The sequence below is a fragment of the Salmo trutta genome, chromosome 3, assembly GCF_901001165.1.
Source record: "Salmo trutta chromosome 3, fSalTru1.1, whole genome shotgun sequence".
NCBI lineage: Eukaryota > Metazoa > Chordata > Actinopteri > Salmoniformes > Salmonidae > Salmo > Salmo trutta.
This window is the reverse complement of record NC_042959.1, coordinates 12,518,251-12,542,196: the sequence shown is the minus strand read 5'-3', so window position 1 is coordinate 12,542,196 and position 23,946 is coordinate 12,518,251.

The following is a 23,946-nucleotide window of genomic DNA, read 5'->3' as shown; positions in this document are numbered from 1 at the left end:
AATCCACAGACAGCTGTTAGTTGGGACGCAGACCTAGTTTTGGTGCCAGTCCTGTGAGAGTGGAGGAATCCACAGACAGCTGTTAGTTGGGACGCAGACCTAGTTTTGGTGCCAGTCCTGTGAGAGTGGAGGAATCCACAGACAGCTGTTAGTTGGGACGCAGACCTAGTTTTGGTGCCAGTCCTGTGAGAGTGGAGGAATCCACAGACAGCTGTTAGTTGGGACGCAGACCTAGTTTTGGTGCCAGTCCTGTGAGAGTGGAGGAATCCACAGACAGCTGTTAGTTGGGACGCAGACCTAGTTTTGGTGCCAGTCCTGTGAGAGTGGAGGAATCCACAGACAGCTGTTAGTTGGGACGCAGACCTAGTTTGGTGCCAGTCCTGTGAGAGTGGAGGAATCCACAGACAGCTGTTAGTTGGGATGCAGACCTAGTTTTGGTGCCAGTCCTGTGAGAGTGGAGGAATCCACAGACAGCTGTTAGTTGGGACGCAGACCTAGTTTTGGTGCCAGTCCTGTGAGAGTGGAGGAATCCACAGACAGCTGTTAGTTGGGACGCAGACCTAGTTTTGGTGCCAGTCCTGTGAGAGTGGAGGAATCCACAGACAGCTGTTAGTTGGGATGCAGACCTAGTTTTGGTGCCAGTCCTGTGAGAGTGGAGGAATCCACAGACAGCTGTTAGTTGGGACGCAGACCTAGTTTTGGTGCCAGTCCTGTGAGAGTGGAGGAATCCACAGACAGCTGTTAGTTGGGACGCAGACCTAGTTTTGGTGCCAGTCCTGTGAGAGTGGAGGAATCCACAGACAGCTGTTAGTTGGGATGCAGACCTAGTTTTGGTGCCAGTCCTGTGAGAGTGGAGGAATCCACAGACAGCTGTTAGTTGGGACTGCAGACCTAGTTTTGGTGCCAGTCCTGTGAGAGTGGAGGAATCCACAGACAGCTGTTAGTTGGGACTGCAGACCTAGTTTTGGTGCCAGTCCTGTGAGAGTGGAGGAATCCACAGACAGCTGTTAGTTGGGATGCAGACCTAGTTTTGGTGCCAGTCCTGTGAGAGTGGAGGAATCCACAGACAGCTGTTAGTTGGGACGCAGACCTAGTTTTGGTGCCAGTCCTGTGAGAGTGGAGGAATCCACAGACAGCTGTTAGTTGGGACGCAGACCTAGTTTTGGTGCCAGTCCTGTGAGAGTGGAGGAATCCACAGACAGCTGTTAGTTGGGATGCAGACCTAGTTTTGGTGCCAGTCCTGTGAGAGTGGAGGAATCCACAGACAGCTGTTAGTTGGGACGCAGACCTAGTTTTGGTGCCAGTCCTGTGAGAGTGGAGGAATCCACAGACAGCTGTTAGTTGGGACACAGACCTAGTTTTGGTGCCAGTCCTGTGAGAGTGGAGGAATCCACAGACAGCTGTTAGTTGGGACGCAGACCTAGTTTTGGTGCCAGTCCTGTGAGAGTGGAGGAATCCACAGACAGCTGTTAGTTGGGACGCAGACCTAGTTTTGGTGCCAGTCCTGTGAGAGTGGAGGAATCCACAGACAGCTGTTAGTTGGGACGCAGACCTAGTTTTGGTGCCAGTCCTGTGAGAGTGGAGGAATCCACAGACAGCTGTTAGTTGGGACGCAGACCTAGTTTTGGTGCCAGTCCTGTGAGAGTGGAGGAATCCACAGACAGCTGTTAGTTGGGACGCAGACCTAGTTTTGGTGCCAGTCCTGTGAGAGTGGAGGAATCCACAGACAGCTGTTAGTTGGGACGCAGACCTAGTTTTGGTGCCAGTCCTGTGAGAGTGGAGGAATCCACAGACAGCTGTTAGTTGGGATGCAGACCTAGTTTTGGTGCCAGTCCTGTGAGAGTGGAGGAATCCACAGACAGCTGTTAGTTGGGATGCAGACCTAGTTTTGGTGCCAGTCCTGTGAGAGTGGAGGAATCCACAGACCGCTGTTAGTTGGGATGCAGACCTAGTTTTGGTGCCAGTCCTGTGAGAGTGGAGGAATCCACAGACAGCTGTTAGTTGGGACGCAGACCTAGTTTTGGTGCCAGTCCTGTGAGAGTGGAGGAATCCACAGACAGCTGTTAGTTGGGACGCAGACCTAGTTTTGGTGCCAGTCCTGTGAGAGTGGAGGAATCCACAGACAGCTGTTAGTTGGGACGCAGACCTAGTTTTGGTGCCAGTCCTGTGAGAGTGGAGGAATCCACAGACAGCTGTTAGTTGGGACGCAGACCTAGTTTTGGTGCCAGTCCTGTGAGAGTGGAGGAATCCACAGACAGCTGTTAGTTGGGACGCAGACCTAGTTTTGGTGCCAGTCCTGTGAGAGTGGAGGAATCCACAGACAGCTGTTAGTTGGGACGCAGACCTAGTTTTGGTGCCAGTCCTGTGAGAGTGGAGGAATCCACAGACAGCTGTTAGTTGGGACGCAGACCTAGTTTTGGTGCCAGTCCTGTGAGAGTGGAGGAATCCACAGACAGCTGTTAGTTGGGACGCAGACCTAGTTTTGGTGCCAGTCCTGTGAGAGTGGAGGAATCCACAGACAGCTGTTAGTTGGGACGCAGACCTAGTTTTGGTGCCAGTCCTGTGAGAGTGGAGGAATCCACAGACAGCTGTTAGTTGGGACGCAGACCTAGTTTTGGTGCCAGTCCTGTGAGAGTGGAGGAATCCACAGACAGCTGTTAGTTGGGATGCAGACCTAGTTTTGGTGCCAGTCCTGTGAGAGTGGAGGAATCCACAGACAGCTGTTAGTTGGGACGCAGACCTAGTTTTGGTGCCAGTCCTGTGAGAGTGGAGGAATCCACAGACAGCTGTTAGTTGGGACGCAGACCTAGTTTTGGTGCCAGTCCTGTGAGAGTGGAGGAATCCACAGACAGCTGTTAGTTGGGACGCAGACCTAGTTTTGGTGCCAGTCCTGTGAGAGTGGAGGAATCCACAGACAGCTGTTAGTTGGGACGCAGACCTAGTTTTGGTGCCAGTCCTGTGAGAGTGGAGGAATCCACAGACAGCTGTTAGTTGGGACGCAGACCTAGTTTTGGTGCCAGTCCTGTGAGAGTGGAGGAATCCACAGACAGCTGTTAGTTGGGACGCAGACCTAGTTTTGGTGCCAGTCCTGTGAGAGTGGAGGAATCCACAGACAGCTGTTAGTTGGGATGCAGACCTAGTTTTGGTGCCAGTCCTGTGAGAGTGGAGGAATCCACAGACAGCTGTTAGTTGGGATGCAGACCTAGTTTTGGTGCCAGTCCTGTGAGAGTGGAGGAATCCACAGACAGCTGTTAGTTGGGATGCAGACCTAGTTTTGGTGCCAGTCCTGTGAGAGTGGAGGAATCCACAGACAGCTGTTAGTTGGGATGCAGACCTAGTTTTGGTGCCAGTCCTGTGAGAGTGGAGGAATCCACAGACAGCTGTTAGTTGGGATGCAGACCTAGTTTTGGTGCCAGTCCTGTGAGAGTGGAGGAATCCACAGACAGCTGTTAGTTGGGATGCCGACCTAGTTTTGGTGCCAGTCCTGTGAGAGTGGAGGAATCCACAGACAGCTGTTTTTTCATATCAGCTAATATGATGTCTGCTGTGTGTCTGTCTGTCACTACTACATGGATTGTACATTCATTGAGATCATGCAACTAAGACAAGGCTTCATTTACTTAATCATAGTTGTTTTCCTCCTCCTTGCATCTGGCCCTCCTTCTCTTTCCCAGCATAGTTTTGAGTGATGGATGTGTAATTTCTCTTTGTTCATTCCTGGCAGACTTGTTCGGTGTGTGTGTGTGTGTGTGTGTGAGTGAGACTGGTGGGAGTGTTTGACAGTGTTTTGTCACGTCTTACTTCTCTACTTGAGATTAATTGAAGTTATCATGTAGGAGTGTTGCTCACTTGACAGACAGAGACTCAGGGAAATTGGATGTGAATGTTTAGCCAACTCAGTTATCAATTATTTTTATTTAACCTTTACAACTAGGCAAGTCAGTTAAGAACAAATTCTTATTTTACAATGATGGCCTGTGCCGCCCTATGGGACTCCCAATCACATCCGGTTGTGATACAGCCCAGGATCGAACCAGGGTCTTTAGTGATGCCTCTAGCACTGAGATGCAGTGCCTTAGACCGCTGCGCCACTCGGGAGCCCGAGGGCTCTGGACAACAGTAGTGCACTACATAGGAAACAGGGTGCCATTTCGGACGCAGCCAAAATGAACAAAACAAGGTGGCTATAAAGTGAAGGAGACAAGGGAGCAGTTTCATACTATTATCACAGGGCCATTATTAATTTACTCTTTGAGTGTGTGTGTGTGTGTGTGTATTCCATCCCTACTGCGTCTTAATCTTTCCTCATTAGACATTCCTCAGGGGTTCCTCCAGGGGCGTTAGCTAAACCGTAGACAGAGTACTCAGCATATGCTCTCTCACACACGTATGACTGCTGTTACAATCTCACCCTCCTATAGTGAGAATAACATTTCTTCCGGATGTGTTTTGTTTTGCGCTGGAGAAATAAACAATCTATTTTTCAAATAAATACAAAGTGTCCTTGAATTCATTTTCACTATCCATTACAATTGCTAGGATCTGGGTTGGGTCTAATGCCAGAGGTCTATGTAAGTGGATCGTGAGGAAATCTGTGGGTAGATGGCATTTCTTCCTATGACATTGAGCTGACTTAAAAAGAAAGAGAGCTGATTTAAAAGGAAGAGAGCTGACTTAAAATAGAGCTGACTTAAAAGAAAGAGAGCTGGCTTAAAAGAAAGAGAGCTGACTTAAAATAGAGCTGATTTAGAAGAAAGAGAGCTGACTTAAAATAGAGCTGACTTAAAAGAGAGGTGATTTAAAAGATTGAGAGCTGACTTAAAAGAAAGACAGCAGATTTTAAAGAAAGAGAGTGAGATAGAGACAAAAAAGTGAGTGAGTAGTCTTTCTAAATAGTGAGCCCATCCTGCCAGCCTCTCTCTTCCCTCTTTTTCCCCTCAGTGAATCTGATAGCAATGTATTGAAAGAAAAGCAAGGTCCATCATTGGTTGTCTGTCTGTCTGTCTGTCTGTCTGTCTGTCTGTCTGTCTGTCTGTCTGTCTGTCTGTCTCTGTCTGTCTGTCTGTCTGTCTGTCTGTCTGTCTGTCTGTCTGTCTGTCTGTCTGTCTGTCTGTCTGTCTGTCTGTCTGTCTGTCTGTCTGTCTGTGTGTGTGTGTGTGTGTGTGTGTGTGTGTGTGTGTGTGTGTGTGTGTGTGTGTGTGTGTGTGTGTGTGAGACTTAGCCCATCATAGTCCATGCTCTAAGGGCCCTCTGACAGCATTCAGATAGAGTCAAGAACAGCCAAGTAGGAGATTACGGACTCAGTCGATTAGATGATGAATATGTCAACTAGATATTTCACCACCAGCTCAACAGTTATTACTGCTCCTGCTGATGATTCTAAAAATGCTGCACAGAAATATAACAAATAATAACAGTGGAATGAATAGGCATTTTTCCTAGACAGTGCTGAAAAGGCTTCCCATTGTAGGTGGGGGAACTCACCTAATGTACTATCTGTAACACCCCCATGGGTAGATACAGTATACTAAATATAGCAATTATAGAAATGGAAAGTGTTTTAAGGCAGTGTATCATTTTCACTGAGTGTGGCTAAAATACTTTAGCAATATTTAAAATGGTACAGTTATAATACCACTACAAATATTTTCAACAATGACTAGTTATGATTCATCTTGTAGGAAGTACTATTGCAGTAAAACACTGTCTTTCCTCTGTGTCTGAACTGGGGAAACAGACTCTGTGTCTGAACTGGGGAAGCAGACTCTGTGTCTGAACTGGGGAAGCAGACTCTGTGTCTGAACTGGGGAAGCAGACTCTGTGTCTGAACTGGGGAAGCAGACTCAGAATCTGAACTGGGGAGGCAGACTCAGAATCTGAACTGGGGAAGCAGACTCAGAATCTGAACTGGGGAGGCAGACTCAGAATCTGAACTGGGGAGGCAGACTCAGAATCTGAACTGGGGAAACAGACTCTGTGTCTGAACTGGGGAGGCAGACTCAGAATCTGAACTGGGGAAACAGACTCTGTGTCTGAACTGAGGAAGCAGACTCAGAATCTGAACTGGGGAAGCAGACTCAGAATCTGAACTGGGGAAGCAGACACGTGTTGATTAGCATCCGAGAATACAAGTATTCAGCACTGCAATGCTCCCAGCTTAGACCTTTCACACTATCAAATCTCTCTACACCCAGACAATTATCACACCGCTCGTTAGCACAAAGATCCTTCTCTTTGTTTGTTTGTTTGTTTGTGTCAAAATGAATAAGTTGACACTTCCTCCTGACACTTCTGCACCTCTGGAAATGGAAGCCTTTAGAATAACAGGATAGGACTTCATCAGCTGTTCATGGATTCTCTTCTTAATCTGTTTGATATAATTCACAATGTCTTTGGCTCCTTTAACTAAATGAAGGGTGGTCATCCCTACTCCTGAGCTACTGGCTATTCAGGCTTGTGTTCCAGCCCTGCTCCAACACACCGGATTCAACTAGGCAGCTGACGAGCAGCTCAGTGGTCATGAGAGACATAAGAAGCAGGTAGTTTCAACTTTAGAGCGTTGGAGACTCACATCGATCCATGAGAACCAGACAGCTGTCAGGGGTCCTAATTGGAGGTGCCTACTTCTGGTCACATGATCCAAACGGAGCGTGTGCAGAGCAGTCCGTGGGAAGCCTCCATACTACTGTATGGAGCTATTTACTTCCTCTGAGCTATCAGCTGGGAAACTGCTGAGCAGAAACAAAGAGGGAGGGAGGGGGGGGAGGGGGAGGGAGGGAGGGAAATGGGGGGGAATTAATTTAAAAACCAGCTGTGCTCTGTACCTCAGTTGCCCCTCCAGCATTCTTACTCCTACCTCCTCCTTCCCTCCCCCATTTTACCTCTCCTCCCTCCTCATCATCCCCTGCTGATCTGTAAGCTGTCTAGAAGCATCCAGACGTGTGCTGTCGATCTATTACCCCCAACACAAACACACACGCACACACATGCACCCTCACAAACATGGACGCATGCACACACACGCTCACAGCACAGTGCGGAGAGACCTCATTTTGAGGAACCCCCCCGTTCCCCAAAATAAATGCTCATTTGGCCCCTGTGGCCCTGATGTAATTTAAATAGGATCTTACCAAATCAAACCCCAGTATCCCTACTGTACCTGAGAGAAAGATAGGGAGAGAGAGAGCGAGAGAGAGACCCCAGTCCCTCCAGTAGTTGTTAGACAAGAGTCGTCGTCCCCCTATGTGCACGTTTGTATTTTTCCCTAGCACTACACAGCTGACTCAAATAATCAGCTAGTCATCAAGCTTTGATGATTTGAATCAGCTATGTATTGTTAGGGCAAAAACCAAAACATGTACCCCTTGGGGTCCCGAGGACCGAGTTTGGGAAACACTGGGTTAGACTACCATATCAGAACACACACACACCAAAGACAAAGAAGATGTTTGTACGCATTGGTTGAGGTATGAAAATAATGGGAGAGAGGGGAAGCTAACTGTGTATAGTATTTAGCCTTTTTATAATGTATGTTTCCACGCTTGCTGGGGGTACATGATTCTATTAGCACTGAGCTGTGCTGTAAAGAGGATTTACTTCACAGAGTTCCTTCTTTGACCAAATGCCCAAGAAATGCTACACTTTCTTTTCATTTTCTTTCTTCAGAGTAGCTTTAATTGAATTAAGCGTCATGTTAGCACTATAGGGAGAAAGGAGAGGAACAGAGAGAGGAGAGGCACAGAGAGAGGAGAGGAACAGAGGAGAGTAACAGAGAGAAGAGAGGCACAGAGAGAGGAGAGGAACAGAGGAGAGTAACAGAGAGAAGAGAGGCACAGAGAGAGGAGAGGAACAGAGATAGGAGAGGAACAGAGAGAGGAGAGGAACAGAGAGAGGAATGGTTAATGCAGCCTAACAAGGTTGTGTTCATGGGCCAGCGATAGTGCTTAGCTTGCTAATCAGTAGTAATTCTATAAGTTGAGGTCCTTTAATGAGCTAATTTGCATTTTGAGAATTAATCAGCATTGATTTTATAATTAACAGTGCAATGCATCTTCTTCTCTCTGTCGGCTCAGCGGGCACACACACACACACACACACACACACACACACACACACACACACACACTTATGCATACAGTACACACACACACACAGGCACACGCAGGCAGGCATACACACACACAAACACACACACACACACACAACACAACCTTCCATAGAACCATGTATGTTAACCCTTGAGGATGGTGATATGATTGGCTGTGATGAGTAGGTCAGAAGGAACTCTTGAACAAGGTTAAATGGAATGTCTGACTCTGTGCAAGTTGTAATGGCCAAGATCGCACCGGAGACTCAGTCAGAATGAACTCATGCATATGGAGCTAATAAGGCTCAAGGCTCCTTCGCTAAGCCACGCTTTAGCTTGTGCGCTTGGCAATAGGTATGATGGGTATGATGATGAGTTGTGCCTAATTGTTAGCCTGTGGTAAGCACACGTGTCGAGGGTCAAGCTAGGCCTCAGCTTGCAACAGCTAAAAGGTCTGGATGCTCATTATAGGTGGTGCTAAGTAAGCTGAGATAACGTTAGCATGTAAGCGCTAATGGCGAAGGGTAAGAATAAGGCTGGGGCTGAGCAATAAGCTAGCTAGGCAGTAAGCTTAGCTTGTTGTGCTAACTGAAGGTTATAAAAAAAACAGGGATAATCTCCTAGCATGTCTATCTGTGTGGACTTTAGTGCAGACAAGTGGCCAGTGCAGATTTAATACCGCTGACATCACGGCTTTACAATCCCCCTCCTGAACGTTGTTAAGTCCCAAATGGCACACTATTCCCTATATAGTGCACCACTTTATAGTGCACCACTTTATTGGGCCCATAGGGAATAGGTAGGGGATGCACAGGCATACACAGTCAGCATGTGGCTGATGTCTGGGTTGAAACAGATTTTTACATCAAGCTGTCATACCATTTTGGGTTTTTATTTTATGAAGCTGACTGTTGTAGCTTACATCATGTATTTTGGGGTTGGTAGCAAGCACACACACACACACACACACACACACACACACACACACTAATGCATGCGCACACACACACACACACTAATGCATGCGCACACACACACACACACACACACACAGGCAGATGCACAATCTTGTGCTTTTAGCATGGTAGTGCTTTTTATATGAAGCTGTAGCTTAGTATACAATGTGTATTTTTGTGGTTGACAGAACTTTTTTAGCTAGGCCTACTTGCACCTGATGCAGGCTTTAGTGGGTCAGAAAACTATTGTCCAATTCATCATTTGGGGGTATGTTAGAAAAACATTGAGCAGCTACAGTCCTACTTTCATTTGCATCTTTGTTATATAGCGCACCTGTGTTGTTACCCACAGGAGATGTACTGTGCACCCCTGCATCTCCTCTTCTTATTTCCTAATACACGCTAGTCACTCTTTCCCTTCCTCGTTTAAAGTCTCAATCTGCATATATTAAAGAACATGTTTTATTTTTGTTCTATGTTTGTTGTAGCCTATTTAGGTGGACTGTGTTTGTAGGCCTATACTGTGTCTTGTTGTTATCACAAGGGAACTTAGATCTAACAGAATGTCCCTTTAACTGACACGGAACCAAATTAGAATTCCAAGGTTTACATCTTCACCAGGTACTATTAATTCCCCAGCTATGTATTAGACCCTCCTTTAGTGTTAAACCTTCATCAAAGCAGCCACAGGGTTTCCTTAACAAGGTGTTTTCGAATAATCAAGCTTTATTATTCTGTGTCCTTGGGGAAATATGCATTTAAAGCTTGGTTGGGTGTAAAGCAATAGGCTAACTTTGAACATTATCTCCCTAGTTAGCTGAGCTAATTTCACTGTGCTGTTAGTTATTGTGTCTTCCTATTGGTCCTGATACACAGAAGACATTAGGAGAAGGCAATATGAATAGGGGCTGCACAGTGGCCAAAAACTGGTTGAATCAATGTTGTTTTCATGTCATTCTAACAAAAAAAATGCGATTTCATTTGCAAAAAGTCATCAATGTAAGGGAATTTTGTATTGTTTTAACCTAAATTCACGTTAGTTGACAACTCAACCATATGTAAAAAAAATCTACGTTGAAATGAAGTCTGTGCCAGTGGGTATTGCCTTGCGCAGCAAAGAGGGTGTGGTTGGGGCATACAGTTAAAATTGTATAAAGAACAAAGCATGACCAAATATTGTATATCATTTTGTATATGTCACGTGACTGTAGTGAGCCATTTCCCTTTCACAAACCCTTTCACGTTGATAAAGACACTCGAGCAGACCACCATTTGGCAACATTTTCATGTCTCAGCCACCTCTCCTGTCGCTCAATAGAGTAATGTTGTTGTCGATATTTTCCCTCCCCTTGAGTAATTTGAGTTATCATACAGGTATCAAGGAAAATACTTGTTTATCTGTCACTTCCCAGTTGTTCTCCCTGGGGTTGGACTAGGCGTGGGGAATAGTTTGGGATTGTAGCAATTCCATTGTCGCCACTGCGGGAGATTGTAGGCTAATCGAGGGTTTCCACATAACACAATATTTTGGATAGCCACGCTAGCTTCACCCTCATATGCGTGCTAGCAAGCAGGCTAGATAGTGCTAGGTATCAACAGCTAATCCAGGGATCTGACATTTCATCGCCCTTGTGGTCCCCTTTAGAAATCCACTGCCAGGGGGCAATGACACTTCAGAAGCCATTCATTTTCAATGGAGGGAAGGGAAGTGGGCAGGGAATGTGAGCATCTGCGAGGGAGTGTAAACAGGGTGAGACAGAGGTTGGGGAAAGCTAAACTTTACGCAAATACTCTGCGGCATCGCGGTGCTATTGACCAATTGAAGCTCATTATAGCTTCCAACACTTACTGGAATGGCTGTTGATACCTAGCACTACATTGCTAGTGCAGACATAAGGGCGAAGATACTGTGGCTATTCAAATGATCATGTTATGTGGAAACAGTGGTGGAAAAAGTACACAATTGTCATACTTGAGTAAAAGTAAAGGTACCTTAATAGAAAGTTACTTAAAATAAGTCAAAGTCAAACAGTAAAATCATACTTGAGTAAAAGTCTAAAAGTATTTGATTGTAAATATACATAAGACCAAATGTAAATGTAATTGCTAAAACATACTTAAGTATCAAAAGAAAAAGTATAAATCTTTTAAAAGTCCAAATATTAAGCAAAGCATGGCTCATGGCACATATCAACACCATCATCCCAGAAACCCTAGACCCACATAGTAATTTGCATACCGCCCCAACAGATCCACAGATGATGCAATCTCTATTGCACCACACTGCCCTTTCCCACCTGGACAAAAGAAACACCTATAAGAGAATGCTATTCATTGACTACAGCTCAGCGTTCAACACCATAGTGCCCTCAAAGCTAATCAATAAGCTAAGGACCCTGGGACTAAACACCTCCCTCTGCAACTGGATCCTGGACTTCCTGATAGGCCGCCCCCAGGTGGTAAGGGTAGGTAACAACACATCCGCCACGCTTATCCTCAACACAGGGGCCCTCAGGGGTGCGTGCTCAGCCCCCTCCTGTACTCCTTGTTCACTCATGACTGCACGGCCAGACACGACTCCTACACCATTATTCAATTTGCCGATGACACAACAGTGGTAGGCCTGATCACCGACAACAACGAGACAGCCTATAGGGAGGAGGTCAGAGACCTGGCCGTGTGGTGCCAGGACAACAACCTCTCCCTCAACGTGATCAAGACAAAGGAGATGATTGTGGACTACAGGAAAAAGAGGGCCGAGCATGCCCCCATTCTCATCAATGGGGCTGCATTGGAGCAGGTTGAGACCTTCAAGTTCCTTGGTGTTCACATCACCAACAAACGAAAATGTTCCAAATACATCAAGACAGTCGTGAAGCGGACTTGACAAAACCTATTCCCAGTCTCCTCAGGAGACTGAAAAGATTTGGCATGGGTCCTCAGATTCTCAAAAGGTTTTACAGCTGCACCATCGAGAGCATCCTGATTGGTTGCATCCCTGCTTGGTATAGCAACTCCACGGCCTCCGACTACAAGGCCCTACAGAGGGTAGTGCGAAAGGCCCAGTACATCACTGGGGACAAGCTGCCATCCAGGACCTCTATACCAGGCAGTGTCAGAGGAAGGCCCTAAAAATTGTCAAAGACTCCAGCCACTCTAGTCATAGACTGTTCTCTCTGCTAACTCACGGCAAGCGGTACCGGAGCGCCAAGTCTCGGTCCAAGAGGCTTCTAAACAGCTTCTACCCCCAAGCCAAAAGACTCCGGTCCAAGAGGCTTCTAAACAGCTTCTACCCCCAAGCCAAAAGACTCCTGAACATCTAGTCAAATGGCTACCCAGACTATTTCCATTGCCCCCCCTCCCCTCTCCACACCACTGCCACTCTCTGTTGTCATCTATGCATAGTCACTTTAACTCTACCTACATGTACATACTACTTCAACTAACCGGTGCCCCCCGCACATTTACTGTACCGGCACCCCCCTGTATATATTGTTATTTTTTACTGCTGCTCTTCAATTACTTGTTAGTTTTATCTCTTATTCTTATTTGTATTTTGTTTAAACTGCACTGTAGGTTAGGGGCTGGTAAGTAAGCATTTCACTGTAAGGTCTACAGCTGTTTTATTCAGCGCATGTGACTAATACAATTTGATTTGATTTGACTTTTGGGTGTCATGGAAAATGTATGGAGTAAAAATAACATTATTTTCTTTAGGAATGTAGTGAAGTAAAAATAAAAGTTGTCAAAAATATAAATTATAAAGTACAGACACCCCAAAAAACGATTTAAGTAGTACTTTAAAGTATTTTTACTTAAGTACTTTACAGCTCTGTGTGGAAATGCATTGTAATTCCCATAATATTATTAACTTTATTGTGATGTTTTGTTAGACATGGTGGACCTAGCCTCTGACAATGACCAAATACAGTACATGGTGTATAAGTCGGCAAGAACATGTAAATAAAACCCAAACTGTAAAACGTATCATCTTCAATCAATGCTGGTATAGGCGTAGTGACCAGTTAGTTGTATAAGCATTTATAACGCCACGGTGCCTGAATGGCTTTGTGTTGATAAATTATGCCTATACACAATAGCAACTTTTCACAGTTATTTATAAGCACTTCATTTAGTTGAATAAATGCTACAAGAATAAGATTAAGCTTTTTCCAAAAAAGTTAAGACTTGTTTGCACACGCAACATTAGACTGAACTCCAGAAAATTACTTTTCATGTTGTAATGTCTTTCTTCGTTTTTTTTTTTCGTAGTCTAAATTTGTGTCCTGTTTTATTAAAATATTTCAACTTGCATATCATCATCATATCAACCGTCCCGCCAAAGGCATCAGAGGCAGATTGCAGCACATATGATCTGCTGCTGACCGTTGACTTCACCGTGAGCGCGCGTTGGAATGCTCAGGGCTGAGCGGAGTTATCGCTCCCGCGCCTCGACGACTAAACAGTTCGCTCCCTCGCGTCTCTCGCGCGCAGCGTTTCGGATTGGCCACCGCGCTCATTCAGTCAAGAGAATGCCTGCCTGCCTGCGGTGCGTGTGTATGTGTGTATCAGATCTTGTGTAGAGACGTTTGAATCTGTCGCGTCTACTGTTTTCTGATTGGAACGAGAGGAAAATGACCTGCTGGATTGTATGATCCATTTTCATGATCGATTTCCCCAGAATTCAGAAGCATATTTTTCTCTCTCTCCTCTCAGCGCCAGCCTGTCTACATTTGTGTGGGGTGGTGGTTCAAAGTATCTATTCGAGGGGGAAGTCTAAAATAAGTGTAGGTTATTTTTGACCGTTTGTCTGGAGTGGAGGAAAAGTTTCCGTGGGAAAGGATTATGAAGAGAGAGCCACGCAGCTGAGACGGGTAAGGAATTATACATCCTCTTTGGAACGCCGCTCGCGGCTCTGCTCGTTTCCACGTCATTGGTTACAATGCAGAGTGGTAGTAGCCTGTTGTTGTGCTTAAACAACAAACTACATATCGCCTAAATGTGTCTGCATCAGTTTTATCACACCCAGTGTGAGAGAAGGGCGTTGTTGTAGCCTGCGATGACATTGAGGTTTCTTGTTTGTGGGTGTGTGCGTGCGAGTTCAGTGGACACTGCATCGTCGGATATTTGTTTCCAAAGTCTATCCCCAGAAGAGAGAATAGAGGACGGGTGTGTGTGTGTCAGAGTGAAACGACACGAGCCTCTCAGCTAAGATGTCAGACTAGGATTTGAATGAGCTTTGATGCTTCTGCAGCTAGACCCGAGTGGTGTGGGGATGTGAGGACACGAGCTAGTTCCCTCTACTGCAGCTAGACCCGAGTGGTGTGGGGATGTGAGGACACGAGCTAGTTCCCTCTACTGCAGCTAGACCCGAGTGGTGTGGGGATGTGAGGACACGAGCTAGTTCCCTCTACTGCAGCTAGACCCGAGTGGTGTGGGGATGTGAGGACACGAGCTAGTTCCCTCTACTGCAGCTAGACCCGAGTGGTGTGGGGATGCGAGGGGACACAAGAGCGAACCAAGCGAGTTCCCTCTACTGCATCTCCTCTCGCAAGAAGCGCATGTCGCTACAGAATAGGCTAGCAGCACTCTATCGAGCTCTCTGTTGTCACTGTAGCCCTTACATGAATATAGTAGACAAGTTACCTTAGACTTAAGTTCCGTGCCTTGTGATAACGAGTCTGCTAGTCAGCTAGCCTTCTTTAGCTGTTGACCCAGTCAGCAGTAGCCTATATCATGTCACGAACAGTATTAGGCATAGGCTGCCTTGTGTTGCTGTATCTACACCGCTTATCTCCCTCCAGAAGTGCAGTGATCGGACCTGCCGTACGGTTGTAGAGTCATGCAGTGCTCAGCTCACTATTAGTTCTGCCCTGACGCCTGCGCTTCGCTCTCTCTGACCCGGTGTGTGGGTGTGTGTGCGGGGGCAGGCAGCTGGCTACTGTCACTTTATCATAATAAAGCTCTCGCAACTTCCATGCTGCGGCAGCTTGACCTGTCCCTGACGCTGTCACTAGGCTAAAGCTAAACCTCCCTCGGGGATGATCAGCTTGACCTGTCTCTGACGCTGTCACTAGGCTAAAGCTAAACCTCCCTCGGGGATGATCAGCTTGACCTGTCCCTGACGCTGTCACTAGGCTAAAGCTAAACCTCCCTCGGGGATGATCAGCTTGACCTGTCTCTGACGCTGTCACTAGGCTAAAGCTAAACCTCCCTCGGGGATGATCAGCTTGACCTGTCTCTGACGCTGTCACTAGGCTAAAGCTAAACCTCCCTCGGGGATGATCAGCTTGACCTGTCTCTGACGCTGTCACTAGGCTAAAGCTAAACCTCCCTCGGGGATGATCAGCTTGACCTGTCTCTGACGCTGTCACTAGGCTAAAGCTAAACCTCCCTCGGGGATGATCAGCTTGACCTGTCTCTGACGCTGTCACTAGGCTAAAGCTAAACCTCCCTCGGGGATGATCAGCTTGACCTGTCTCTGACGCTGTCACTAGGCTAAAGCTAAACCTCCCTCGGGGATGATCAGCTTGACCTGTCTCTGACGCTGTCACTAGGCTAAAGCTAAACCTCCCTCGGGGATGATCAGCTTGACCTGTCTCTGACGCTGTCACTAGGCTAAAGCTAAACCTCCCTCGGGGATGATCAGCTTGGTGCGTTGCGTCCATACCTGGGCCTGCCTGTAGAGGCGTAGGCAGAAATGTCCGTGTGACTGGGACAACATTTTACAGCAAAAATTCTGCAAAACAAAACGAGACATCACTGGTGTAGTCGTGTTGCATAGAGAAGTGAGTATACTCAAATTTTGCCCAGAAATTCCCAAACGGCCTGACTGGTTCAGCCCTGTGTGAAAAATTCTATAAGAAACATACGTAGGCTACTCTGAATGACCTAACATCATGACAACGCGACATATTTCCACCATGATATCCAGAATTAAATATGGCTGTTAAGTTAGGCCAAGGGACCAGATATGCACAGAGGTAAGAAAAGGCATAGCTTTCTGTGGTGGTGCGTTACAGGTGAACCGGAAACTCGAGAAGTTCCTACACTTCACATCAGTTGAAGGCTTGGATGCTAGTCGCTGCTGGTTCATCTCTGTATTGTGCGTTTTGCTAGAGGAGATTTATGGGTAACAAAAAAAGGCCTAGGCTACAATCAATTCCATACACCATGATTTACACATATTTCTATCCTATTATTAATATTGTTTTATTAACTTTTCTAGGCTGTAGTCTTTGCCACATATTTCTGTAGGCTATTTCATCTATAGGGGAATTGGTGATCGCTACCGGAATTGAGTCAGAGCCCTGGCCTAAAAATAATGGCCTGTTCCTCAAGCTCTTCTATGGAGAAGCAAAATACAGAGGCTAAACTGTAGAACTCATGAGACATGGGAATACATGCCCAATTCTCCTTGTGAATACGAATCATCAGGAGTCAGAGAGTTAGAGCTGAGTGTGGAGCTGTCCGGTGCTGAAAGCTTTGATCCGACTTTCGCGGGTTCAGTCAGCGCCGGCCAAGCCACATTACCTGCCCCTAGTGCTGAATAATATATGCCTATGCTATGGTTTCACAAGAAACAACACATTTCCCTTGACAAACAAGCCCGTTATTATTGCCAAGTAGGCAGCAAGTGCACAATTACAGAAACGCTTACGACAGTAAACAAACATAATGAAATACACAACATGCCTATCACTTACATATTCAGAGAGATAAAGAGAGAGAGATAAAGAGAGAGAGAGAGAGAGAGAGAGAGATACACGTCGATGTTTACACGTGTAATGTTTACGGTTCACTGTGCATTTTATAGTTTATTTCACTTTTGTATATTATCTACCTCACTCGCTTTGGCAATGTTAACATGTGTTTCCCATGCCAATAAAGCCCCTTGAATTGAATCGAATTGAGAGAGAGAGAGAGATAAAGAGAGAGAGAGAGATTCTACAGCAGCAGACAAGTGCAGTGATAAAATTGGAAATATTATGCTGTCACAAAATACGGAAAATGGATGAAGTGTTCAGTCCAACCTAATGAAATAATCAACCTAATATAAGACCAGATCAACCACTTCCATTCAAAGATCTACAGTACAGGTACAACAGGTGGATTCAGGACCATGGTCAGCGCATAGGCCAGACACCAGCTCAGCACTGGATTGGAATATGAGCAAACAGCTTATTGCACAAGGAAGCAAGGAAGAATAGAAAGCCCTGAGTGTTTTCATTAAGCCTAAAAGTGCACACTTTCTGCCAGATGAAAACAGTCACACACAATACAATAAACACTTTAGGTCTATATCTTGAACTGTACGACGGGTATGAAATGAACAGCTAAAGCTGAATAAGTAAACATGAATTGATTATACATAATACCATGGCAGGTATGACAACAATAGCTCACTTGAATCAGCAAAATTAAACCTGGCCTACCAAGGCAGGCATGAAAACACAAAATCTGAACAAAAACACTGAACAAAAATATAAATGCAACATGCAATAATTTCAAATATTTTACTGAGTTACAGTTCATATAAAGAAATCAGTCATTTGAAATAAATTCATTAGGCCCTAATCTATGGATTTCACATGACTGGGAATATAGATATGCATCTGTTGGTCACGGACACCTTAAAAAGAAGGTAGGGGCGTGGATCAGAAAACCAGTCAGTATCTGGTGTGACCACCATTTGTATCCTGCAGCGTGACACATCTCCTTCTCATAGAGTTGATCAGGCTGTTGATTGTGGCCTATGGAATGTTGTCCCACTACTCTTCATTAGCTGTGTGAAGTTGCTGAATATTTTGTCAGGAACTGGAACACGCTGTCGTACATGTTCAGAGTATTCCAAACAGGCTCAATGGGTGACATGTCTGGTGAGTAGGCAGGCCATGGAAGAACTGGAACATTTTCAGCTTCCAGGAATTGTGTACATATTCTTGCGACATGGGGCCATGCATTGTCATGCTGAAACATGAGGTGATGGCAGCAGATGAATGACACGACAATGGGCCTCAGGATCTCGTCACGGTATCTCTGTGCATTCAAATTGCCATCAATAAAATGCAGTTGTGTTCGTTGTCCGTAGTTTATGCCTGTCCATACCATAACCCCACCGCCACCATGGGGCCCTCTGTTCACAACGTTGACATCAGCAAACCGCTGGCCCACACGTCACCATACATGCTGTCTGGCATCAGCCGATACAGTTGAAATTGGGATTCATCCGTGAAGAGCACACTTCTCCAGCGTGCCAGTGGCCATCGCAGTTGAGCATTTGCCCACTGAAGTCGGTTACAACACCGAACTGCAGTCAAGTCAAGATCCTGGTCAGGATGACTGGCTCGCAGAAGAGCTTCCCTGAGACGGTTTCTGACAGTTTGTGCAGAAAATCTTCGATTTTGCAAAGCCACAGTTTCATCAGCTGTCCGGGTGTCTGGTCCATCAGGTGAAGAAGCCGGATGTGGAAGTCCTTGGCTGGTGTGGTTACACATGGTCTGCGGTTGTGAGGACTGTTGTACATACTGCCAAATTATCTAAAACAATGTTGGAGATGGCTTATGGTAGAGAAATTAACATTACATTTTCTGGCAACAGCTCTGGTGAACATACCTGCAGTCAGCATTCCAATTGCATGTTCCCTCAAAACTTGAGACATCTGTGGCATTGTGTTGTGTGACAAAACTGTACATTTTAGAGTAGCCTTTTAGTGTCCCTAGCACAAGGTGTACCTGTGAAATGATCATGCTGTTTAATCCGCTTCTTGATATGCCACAGCTGTCAATTGGATGGATTATCTTGACAATGGAGAAATGCTCACTAACAGGGATGTCAAAAAATTTGTGCACAGAATTTAAGAGAAAAGGCTTTTTGTTTATATGGAACATTTCTGGGATCTTTTATTTCGTAGAACCAACACTTTACATGTTGAGTTTATAATTTTGTTCACTATACATAGCCCAAAATCATGGTGGGTATGAATACAGTCTAGAAAAAAGAAACGCACACCTATAAAGGCGAGGTGCTGGCTAGCGGAGCAGAACACTAGAAAATAAAGGAAAGCCGCACACTCTAAGAGCTCAGATGCAAAAATTTTAATAACCAACGTTTCGACAGCTAAGCTGTCTTCATCAGGGTATGATACCCTGATGAAGACAGCTTAGCTGTCGAAACGTTGGTTATTAAAATTTTTGCATCTGAGCTCTTAGAGTGTGCGGCTTTCCTTTATTTTCTAGGGTATGAATACAGTAGCTCACTTTGACTCACACACATATAGACTTTGCCTACCAAGGCCCGCATGAAAACATTAGACGAAATCATAAATAAACAGTATTCAGGCTTACCTTTCTTGTGTTTCACGTTTTACAGCACATGGCGTAGACGCCTAGGCTTAGTGTTGAAGATGGAGATTATTTCATTTTAGTCCAAAGAGTCATTGAGTTCCCTTTCAAAGGACAACAGGGCTAAATGGCTGAGACGTGCGGTCAGCATGCACGATCTGATGGATGTTTTGATGCGGCTTATAGTGGAGAAGATGAAGTCATAGGAATGGTGATGGTGGGCCTAAGTAGTTATTGATGTTAGGGAAAATGTCAGGGCTGAAGCTGTCCAAAACTTCAATACGGGATGGGAATTTCTGACAGAAGCATGCCTTGCAAAGGTGCTTCCAATCCTTATATCCGTCTCTAACAAATCAGCTTTCCATAGTGGCCTCTGGGAAATGTTTACACATTTTTCAGAAAACAGTATCCCTTGTCGAACTGTATTCCAGCTAATAAAACGGTCCATACCGATACCATGATAAATACTGTGATTTTACATTGATTGCTGTAGTGGGGAAAAACTCACATTTTGGGATGTGTGGGTTGTTTGTCAACTGCAGACAAATCCGCAGGTGGACTCGTGATGACATGCTCAACGTGATGAGACAGGGCTGGCAATGATGAGCTAGCTGGGCTGTGGAACTTGAAGCAGTAGCCATGCTAACCTCCCCATGGCCTGGCATACTAACCTCCCAATGGCCTGACATGCTAGCCTCCTCATGGGCTGACATACTAGCCTCCTCATGAGCTAACATACTAGCCTCCTCATGAGCTGACATACTAGCCTCCTCATGGGCTGACATGCTAGCCTCCTCATGAACTGACATGCTAGCCTCCTCATGGGCTGACATGCTAGCCTCCTCATGGCCTGACATGCTAGCCTCCTCATGAGCTGACATGCTAGCCTTCTCATGGCCTGACATGCTAGCCTCCTCATGAGCTGACATGCTAGCCTCCTCATGAGCTGACATGCTAGCCTCCTCATGAGCTGACATGCTAGCCTCCTCATGAGCTGACATGCTAGCCTCCTCATGGGCTGACATGCTAGCCTCCTCATGAGCTGACATGCTAGCCTCCTCATGGGCTGACATGCTAGCCTCCTCATGGGCTGACATGCTAGCCTCCTCATGAGCTGACATGCTAGCCTCCTCATGAGCTGACATGCTAGCCTCCTCATGAGCTGACATGCTAGCCTCCTCATGAGCTGACATGCTAGCCTCCTCATGGGCTGACATGCTAGCCTCCTCATGAGCTGACATGCTAGCCTCCTCATGAGCTGACATGCTAGCCTCCTCATGGGCTGACATGCTAGCCTCCTCATGAGCTGACATGGTAGCCTCCTCATGGGCTGACATGCTAGCCTCCTCATGAGCTGACATGCTAGCCTCCTCATGGGCTGACATGCTAGCCTCCTCATGGGCTGACATGCTAGCCTCCTCATGGGCTAACATGCTAGCCTCCTCATGGGCTGACATGCTAGCCTCCTCATGGGCTGACATGCTAGCCTCCTCATGGGCTGACATGCTAGCCTCCTCATGGGCTGACATGCTAGCCTCCTCATGGGCTGACATGCTAGCCTCATGGGCTGACATGCTAGCCTCATGGGCTGACATGCTAACCTGCTCATGGCCTGACATGCTAGCCTCCTCATGGCCTGACATGCTAACCTTCTCATGGGCTGACATGCTAGCCTCCTCATGGGCTGACATGCTAGCCTCCTCATGAGCTGACATGCTAGCCTCCTCATGGGCTGACATGCTAGCCTCCTCATGAGCTGACATGCTAGCCTCCTCATGGGCTGACATGCTAGCCTCCTCATGAGCTGACATGCTAGCCTCCTCATGGGCTGACATGCTAGCCTCCTCATGAGCTGACATGCTAGCCTCCTCATGGGCTGACATGCTAGCCTCCTCATGGGCTGACATGCTAGCCTCCTCATGGGCTGACATGCTAGCCTCCTCATGGGCTGACATGCTAACCTTCTCATGGGCTGACATGCTAGCCTCCTCATGGGCTGACATACTAGCCTCCTCATGGGCTGACATGCTAGCCTCATGGGCCGACATGCTAGCCTCCTCATGGGCTGACATGCTAACCTTCTCATGGCCTGACATGCTAGCCTCCTCATGGCCTGACATGCTAACCTTCTCATGGGCTGACATGCTAGCCTCCTCATGGGCTGACATGCTAACCTTCTCATGGGCTGACATGCTAGCCTCCTCATGGGCTGACATACTAGCCTCCTCATGGGCTGACATGCTGGCCTCATGGGCCGACATGCTAGCCCCCTCATCGGCTGACATGCTAACCTTCTCATGGCCTGACATGCTAGCCTCCTCATGGCCTGACATGCTAACCTTCTCATGGGCTGACATGCTAGCCTCCTCATGGGCTGACATGCTAGCCTCCTCATGAGCTGACATGCTAGCCTCCTCATGGGCTGACATGCTAGCCTCCTCATGAGCTGACATGCTAGCCTCCTCATGGGCTGACATGCTAGCCTCCTCATGAGCTGACATGCTAGCCTCCTTATGGGCTGACATGCTAGCCTCCTCATGGGCTGACATGCTAGCCTCCTCATGAGCTGACATGCTAGCCTCCTCATGGGCTGACATGCTAGCCTCCTCATGAGCTGACATGCTAGCCTCCTTATGGGCTGACATGCTAGCCTCCTCATGGGCTGACATGCTAGCCTCCTCATGGGCTGACATGCTAGCCTCCTCATGGGCTGACATGCTAGCCTCCTCATGGGCTGACATGCTAACCTTCTCATGGGCTGACATGCTAGCCTCCTCATGGGCTGACATACTAGCCTCCTCATGGGCTGACATGCTAGCCTCATGGGCCGAAATGCTAGCCTCCTCATGGGCTGACATGCTAACCTTCTCATGGCCTGACATGCTAGCCTCCTCATGGCCTGACATGCTAACCTTCTCATGGGCTGACATGCTAGCCTCATGGGCTGACATGCTAGCCTCATCATGGGCTGACATGCTAACCTTCTCATGGGCTGACATGCTAGCCTCCTCATGGGCTGACATACTAGCCTCCTCATGGGCTGACATGCTAGCCTCATGGGCCGACATGCTAGCCTCCTCATGGGCTGACATGCTAACCTTCTCATGGCCTGACATGCTAGCCTCCTCATGGCCTGACATGCTAACCTTCTCATGGGCTGACATGCTAACCTTCTCATGGGCTGACATGCTAACCTTCTCATGGGCTGACATGCTAGCCTCCTCATGGGCTGACATGCTAACCTTCTCATGGGCTGACATGCTAGCCTCCTCATGGGCTGACATACTAGCCTCCTCATGGGCTGACATGCTAGCCTCATGGGCCGAAATGCTAGCCTCCTCATGGGCTGACATGCTAACCTTCTCATGGCCTGACATGCTAGCCTCCTCATGGCCTGACATGCTAACCTTCTCATGGGCTGACATGCTAGCCTCATGGGCTGACATGCTAGCCTCATCATGGGCTGACATGCTAACCTTCTCATGGGCTGACATGCTAGCCTCCTCATGGGCTGACATACTAGCCTCCTCATGGGCTGACATGCTAGCCTCATGGGCCGACATGCTAGCCTCCTCATGGGCTGACATGCTAACCTTCTCATGGCCTGACATGCTAGCCTCCTCATGGCCTGACATGCTAACCTTCTCATGGGCTGACATGCTAACCTTCTCATGGGCTGACATGCTAACCTTCTCATGGGCTGACATGCTAGCCTCCTCATGGGCTGACATGCTAGCCTCCTCATGGGCTGACATGCTAGCCTCCTCATGGGCTGACATGCTAGCCTCCTCATGGGCTGACATGCTAGCCTCCTCATGGGCTGACAGATTGGGCTGACATGCTAGCCTCCCCATAAATTGATGACTCTGACAGATTGGGCTGACATGCTAGCCTTCTCATGGGCTGATATGCTAGCCTTCTCATGGGCTGATGACTCTGACAGATTAGGCTGATGACCCTGACAGATTAGGCTGATGACCCTGACAGACTGGGATGATGACCCTGACAGATTTGGCCTGATGACCCTGACATATTAGGCTGATGACCCTGACAGACTGGGCTGATGACCCTGACAGATTAGGCTGATGACCCTGACCGACTGGGTTGATGTCCCTGACAGATTGGCCTGATGACCCTGACAGATTGGGCTGATGACCCTGACAGATTGGCCTGATGACCCTGACAGACTGGGATGATGACCCTGACAGATTGGGTTGATGTCCCTGACAGATTGGGCTGATGACCCTGACAGATTGGGCTGATGACCCTGACAGATTGGGCTGATGTCCCTGACAGATTGGGCTGATGACCCTGACAGATTGGCCTGATGACCCTGACAGATTAGGCTGATGACCCTGACAGATTAGGCTGATGACCCTGACAGATTAGGCTGATGACCCTGACAGACTGGGCTGATGAGGTAGTGGAACAAATCAAATTTTATTAGTCATATCCGCCAAATACAACAGTGAAATGCTTACTTACGAGCCCCAAACCAACAATGCAGTTAAAAAAAATATGGATAAAAATAAGAAATAAAGTAACAAGTAATTAAAGAGCA